We start from the raw sequence: 7,544 nt of genomic DNA, 5'->3' as shown, positions 1-7,544 counted from the left end.
AGAGCGTGGTGGAGGACGTAAAGAATGGCTCTGTGGAAGAAACAACCAATTCATATGAGAGATCATAGCCACTCGGCAACTCTTTGAAGCATGTGATCATCTTTGAAGGAAGGCAGACAAATAAGGAAGCTCATAGTTTGGTTAAGTTTTCTATCTCCTTAAACCAGAGTCACCACTTATGGCTAGGTTATCCACATGAACCAGAGACAAATAAGGAAGCTCATAGTTTGGTTAAGTTTTCTATTTCCTAGATTATCCGATTTTAATGTACATTATACATTATTATAATTAGCACATATGCCCGTGCATTGCAATAGGAGAGAAAAATGTTGTGTTTCAAAATCGATTGTCATTAAGCATATTTGCTGGCTTGAGGATAAGTTTGATGATGCCACAAGTGATGATTTTTTTTAAAAAGTTATCATTTTTTCGAAAACAAAAATAAACTTGAGGAAGAAAAAAGAAACAAAAATATGAAAAAAAAACACAAACCAAAAAACTGTAAATAAAGAAAAAATAATTCCCAAAACCGGGTGCTCATTGTGGTGGAGTGGGGCGTCCCATTTCTCGCATCGGGGGGCTTGCGACAAACCTAGGGATCAAACCACGTAACTCCCGCTATTGACCACTCGTCGCTAGCCACAGGAATTTGGAATTTCAAAACAATTGAGAAAAATACAAACAAAAATTTGAAACCATCTTTTTTTATTTTTCCCGAATATTTTTTGTATTTGTGTAGAATATTTTTTAAACATGATTTTAAAAAATACAAACAATTTTTGAAGAATATTATTTGAAACTCCCCAATTTTTTTGAATTTGTGACAAATTTTGTAAAAAGGGAACATTTTTGAATTTCTTATACAATTTTGAAAACGGTGACTTTTTTAATGGAACAACTTTTTCAAATCCGTGAGCGCTTGGGTCGGCCCAACAGTTGTCCTGCAGGAGCGATGTCATCGCCTAGTTGGGCCAAGGCCTAAGCCTATTTTCCTTTTCTATTTTCTCGTTTTTCTTCTCTTTTTTGTTAATTCATTTTTTCTTCTTTTTGAAACTTGCTTAATTTTTTTGAAATATTGTTTGGAATACCAAATAGTAGTTTTAAGTATCTTCTTTAAATTATGATCTTAAATTCTTTTTTTCCTTCAAATATTTATTAAATATTTTTTTCAAAAATGTAACATCCCAAAATTCTAAATTTTGGAATGTTATAATAAATAGATAGATTTGATTGATTGACTAAATGTGAGTGAATTCGAACTTTTTGAAAGTTAAATGAGAAGGAATAAAAGGACTTTCCCAAACTTTCATTTTTGCATTTATGATCTCCGTGAATTCAAATTCTTTTCACCACAAAACCCTGGAGAGAAGATGACATGACTTCTTCCATTTATTTAAATGAAAAGGGTTTCGAAAAGATTTGAATTTCATTCGGAAATATTTCCAATTCATAAAATTCATGCAACTCGATGATTTTCACGAGAGAAGATAATATGACTTCTTCAAAATATATGAAATATGAGTTGGAAGTTTTAAAAGAATTAAATTCAAAGTCCTTTTGAAATTATTTTCAATTTGGAGTTATTCGAGTTTTATTCAAATTATTTTTCTCCAAAAATAAAATATATGGAAAATAGGGTAACATGATTCCCTACATCAGAAAATTGGAGAGAAATAAATTTGAATTTATTTTGGTATTTAAAAAACGAAATATGTAAGTGGCAACCGTGGCAGATTGCAAAACTGCCACACGCATCGCCCTCCCGATCTCCTTCCTTTCCCGCACGTCCATGTGATCTCCTTCCTTTCCCGCACGCCTCGCGATCTCCTTCCTTTCCCGCACGTCCTCCAGATCTCCTTCTTTTCCTCCTGATCTCCTTCCTTTCCCGCCCTCCTGATTTCCTTCCTTTCAATCACCAGTTACGGCCCCACGCGCCTTCCAGATTTTTGGGCAAAAATAATGCTTGAATTGGGATTTGATCTCTGGTCTGCATGTAATCAACGAAAGGAGCTAACCATCTCCCCTATGACACTCATTGTTGAACAAGCTAAGGAAAATATTGTTTTTGACATGTTTTGCCTTCAATATTTTAATACTGAAAAGCTTTTGTTTCACCTATCAAACCTGGCACATAAACTTTACCCACGGTAAATTCTTCATCACCACCACGATAAAATGACGCACCACCAACATGATAACTTTTGTATACCACGCGGTACATTATGTGTAAGTAGCATGGTCATAAGCATTGAAGGCGTGATAACTTTGGTGAAAGCATCGTGGTAACTTTGATCATTGGGAAGAAATTTGTTGAACCCCAGCCCCGGTAATTTCTGTAAATAGCACGATAAAATTCACGCCATAGACCTGATAATTTAGATACAAACATCGTGGTAACTTTAACCATTGAAGAAGAAAAATGTGAAAAGATACCAGATAATTTATGTGTAAATAGATGGTAATATACGTTGCACACATCTGATAACTGAGGTAGAAACACCATGGTAACTTTGACCATAGGGAAGTTTTTTTTAAGATACTCCGGTATCTTCTGTGTAAATAGCACGGTACTATACCTCTCTCCTCTGGTATTTTTATGTGTAAATAGCATGAAACATATGCACTGTGATAACTAAACACCATGATAAGTTTTTGACCCATGGGGGGAGGAGATTTTGCTTAAACATACCCTTGATAAATTTTGTCTAAATAGCATGATATTTTAAGCACTGCGGGCTTGACAGGTTACCTAGAATCACCATGATAACCTTTTGTCCCGGGGAAAAGTTGTTCAAAACATCCCCGATAATTTTTGTGTGAATAACATGATAATATAAGCACGGCATAAATGATAACTTACAATATAAACATGATGGTAACTTTTTACCAAAGAAAAACAAGTTGTTAAAAACATACACTCGCCTCGTGGGGCCACTTAGATGAACACAACACATGATGTGCCACTGAAAAACCACATAATGTTTAGTGTCATGAGGAGGCACACGTGCTCATGGGTTGGCCAAGAAAAACGGCCCACTTTGACCCGCTATAGGCGTGATAAGTTACACAAAAACATCGTGGTAATTTTTGACCTACGGAAAAAGTTACCGAAACACACCCAGATTTTTAGTTGTAAGTACCATGATAATATACAAACTATAGACCCGGTAACTCATGTACAATTCCCCATGGTAACTTTGACCAGGGACGAGGTTGATGTACACATATCCTGATAACTTATGTGTAAGTACCACGGTATTTTACACATCAAAGACCTTATAACATAGTGCTAACTTTGAAAGGGGTGTAGTTGTTAAAACATATTACCTGGTAAGTTCTATGTAAATAGCACGGTAACTTACGCAAACACATGCCTGATAACTTGCATGCGAATACCATGGTAACTTTGTCCTGAGGGAAAAATCGTGGTAATTTTCTGTGCTTTTTTGTAGTAACACAATTGTAAAAAAGGGGATCAAAACGATTAGTTTCTTTAGTTTGAGCAACAAATACCCAAGGGTGAGGTTATTGTGGTGGCACGCTTTGGTGCCAAGGAGGTGTGGGCTTGAATCCCACATGCGTAATATTTTTTTTATCATGTGGTAGACGTGAAGAAGTGGTAATTTTCTCAGGGGTGGGCGCGCGAGATTTGCGAGAGAAGCGGGTTTCTCGGGCGAGCCTGCAGGGTCGTTCGAGAGAAAGTGGGGGTCGAAGGAAGAGGGATCATGTGGTACTTTAAAGTGAAAGAAGTAGAGGTGTGACAGTTTTGCTTATATGGCACACATGTGCCAAATATCATAGTCCTTTAAAATTTTTTTTATTGGATTTTAGTAGGGCAGTAGCACTCTTTGAATTATTTGAACTTTGTTTCGATTTTATATGACTTGAAGAAAATATCCATGTTGTAGAAAATCCTTTTCTGAAAATTTTGATATATAATATGCCTATATAAAATTTTTATTTTATTTTCGTTATTCAGTTTCCCTTTCTGTTTCTATTTTAAAAAAACTGTACGTGCGGCCATAATTATTTGTCGCCCACGTGCGCTGCATAGTGGCATCGGGCGTCCCATCATTTTAGTTTTTCTTCTCTCTTACATGGGCCAGGCCCAACCAGCCTTTTCATTTTTTTATTTTTTTCTTAGGCCGAATTTTGTTTAAAAAATAAAAATAAAAAAATTGTAGCCGCAGCGTGCGCGTGGCCGGCCGAAGGCCTTTAGGCCCATGCGAGCCGCCTCTTTTCTTCTCTGTTTCTTTTCTTTTCATCTACGTTTAGTCTCACATTGCCTAGCCTTTGACCTCTAAGCCTCTTTTCCATCAATAAATATAGACCCATAGAGCCTTCAAAAATCATCTGATTCGGGTTAAATCAATATTTTGGTTTGACTAGATTCATTTAAGAAAACTATTTTTCTTCTCTCTGGCGCGACTTTTGAAAGTTGTCTCCTCTCTTCAAAGTTGTCTTTTCTCTGCCTTATAAAGGTATCTTTCTTTGTTTTTTTTCTTCTTCTTATACTTCCGTAGTTTATTATTTTTAGACTAATACGATAGAATAATTAGATTATCAATTAATCTATGTATTTATACGTTAGACCTTAACCGTAGCTATTTTTCTTTCGTAAAACAGTTTGGTCCTGATTTTTTAAATAGCCATAACTTTTCACTTGTTTATCCAAATTAGATGAAACTAGCACCTATAACTTCGTCTTGTTTTCACCTATCCAGTGAACCTGTCACATCAACTGGTTGAAATTTTCAAATCTCGAAATTTGTTCAGATTCATATTCAAACTTCTTTTGAACATAACCTGAGTTTCGTAACTCCGATTTAGTTGATTCTTTTTGCAAATCGAAGCTCTTGACCTAAACTTTCTGATAAGGCCAAATTCACATAATTTTGGTATTGTTAGAAATTGTTTTATGTTGCAAGAGTTATTTGCTTGGTTTTGATGTTTTCTGAACTGTCTTCTTCGTTCTTCCCGATCTTTTGAGTGATTGCTTATGTGTAGTTACTATTGCTTGCTCACGATAGATTGAACGGAGTGTGACGAGTAGAACTATAAAGAGTTTTGAGTGGGAATCATCTTCATCAACAGTACAGGCAAGTTCACACGTTGATCATATCCCTTTTCATACCCAGGTTTTATACATTAGTTTCAACCCTCAAACATTGCATGAGTAGCATTGATAACATGTGAGTATTGGGAAGTAGTTGATGAGGTAGGAACCTATTGCCCTGCATTCAAACCTTGGGAGTTACTATTACGTTATGCTTATACTGCTATGTTATGCGTTGACGTGGTTTGGGTTTGAGAGTATTCATGACAGATGTGAGATTGTTAATTAATGGTTTACTTAAGGTGGCAACTTTAACACACATCTGGGTGGATTGAGGCACCTGGGTATTCCAGCGATTGCCTGTTTAGACACCTGGGTATTCTAGTGATTGCCTGTTTTTTTATGGACCGCCACCCAGGTTCAAAGGGATCATGAGATTATTCATACTAGAAACTTCCGTGTGCAGCCACAAGCTATTATGGGCTCTAGCATAGTTGATTAAGTCGTGTGAACTCTTACAGTGGTAGACTAGCAGATGTAGGGGTAGTAGGTGGTACGGTCTACCCATCGTAAGGTGCAAACGCTTCTGAAAGACTATGTCTCGGTCATCCGTTTCTCAAACACCATGTAGTGCGAGAAATCCAACGGAGGAGATCGAGTCTTGTAGGGAAAAGTGCGCAAACCTCTGCAGAGTGTATAAACTAATCATGATTAGCTGTGTCCCCGGTTATGGACGTCTTGAGTATCTAGTACTTGGATTATCATGTGAGTCTCATCATGTGACTTTAATTAATTTTGTTGGGTTTTAATGATGATACTTAATTGGGATTGAGAGGGTGTCTACACTCTCAATGTTTAACAACCACCATGATAGTTAAATAAAATTTATTCCTTTGCAGTAGGGAAAAATTAGCTTTTCGCAAAAACCATTTAACCATAGAGTTTTTCCACCAGCCATATATGCATGTAGTGATAGCCATTGTTTATCATTCTCTATGGTGTGAATTTGTCAGTACATTCAATGTACTGATCCTTTGTGGCTGCAACGTCTCATGTTGCAGGATTATCTTACGACGAGTAAGTGATACGTTAGGGTTACGATTTCTATACTCAACTTTGCCGTTGGTGTTGATGGGAATTCACAACCTTGTTACTTCCGCTATTTTGGATTGAGGTAATAGTTTTTACGTTACTTTTACATGTGATTTACCTCTATTATAAATCATCGAGTACTGTGTGTTTCAGCATACCGATCCAGGGATGACACTTAAGCACAGAGACTTGACCGTCTGAGGTCGGGTCGCTACAAAAAAGCATTAACTGTATCACTTTTATCCCTTTGTATTTATTAGTTATGTTAAAAACTTAAAATAACAGCTATATGTACATGTTTAAATATGATTTCAAATACATTTTCCCTCCAAACCTGGCATGGATGTCTAGCATGGGCTGCCTACCTGTTGGCAAAAATTGGGGTCATTTTGAGAATGTTAAAAAATATATCATATTCAACGTAGGGTGTCTGGGTAGGCTCGAAGGCTCTGTTTGAGAGCATGTTGTTTCTAGACATTCGTAAATGACCCCACTTTTATTTGGCTTGTATGATCAATTCAAGGCACCATGCCAAGTTATTTTGGTATTCGACAAAGTTTGCATTTTCTGGACTTATCTTAGTCAGAAAAGGTCGATAAATGGTTGGACGTGTCGTAACTTGCATACGATGTAAAAAATTGTTCAAAACTGGCATGGATGCCTACCATGGGCATGCCCACATGCTTGAGTTATTTTAAGGATGTCCAAAAATAGACCATGTTCAACGAAGGGTGTTCATGTAGGCCAGAAGAATTCATATGTGAGCAAGTTGTTTCTCAATATCTTTGAAATGACCCTATTTTTTAATGGCCTTGTATGATGAATTCAAGGCACCAGGACAAGCTGTTTGGGCTTTCGACAGGTTTTGCAATTTCTAGAATTTTCTCGGTGAAAAGAAGGCTTATAAATTGTTTGGACATTTCACGACGTGCATACTGTGTCGGAATCTGTTCAGACCTGTCAATAATGCCTACTATGGACATGCCCACCTGGTGGCAAAATTTAGCGTCATTTCAATGATTTCCAAAAATACACCATGTTTAACATAAGGTGTTCGGGTAGGCAAGAAGGCTCCGTTCAAGAGCATGTTTTTTTACATCCGTCAAATGGCACCAAAAAATATCATGACATGTATGGAAAATTGAAGGCATCATACCAAGTTTCTTGGGTTTTCAACAAGTTTTGCATTTTCTGAAATTTCCTCGGTCAAAAAAGACCGATAAATGGTCGGAGCAACTGCATACAATGTTGGAAGTCGTTCAAACCTGGCATGCATGCCTAACATGGGCATGCCCACCTCGTGGCAAATGTTTGGATCATTTTAAGGATGTCCATAAAACACCATGTTTATCAAAGGGTGTTCAGGTAGGCAAGAAGGATTTGCCTAAGAGCATGT

The sequence above is a fragment of the Triticum urartu genome, chromosome 1A (genome assembly GCF_056163025.1).
Source record: "Triticum urartu cultivar PI428250 chromosome 1A, HENAU_Tu73, whole genome shotgun sequence".
NCBI classification, from domain to species: domain Eukaryota; kingdom Viridiplantae; phylum Streptophyta; class Magnoliopsida; order Poales; family Poaceae; genus Triticum; species Triticum urartu.
Note: the sequence above shows the minus strand (reverse complement) of the source record.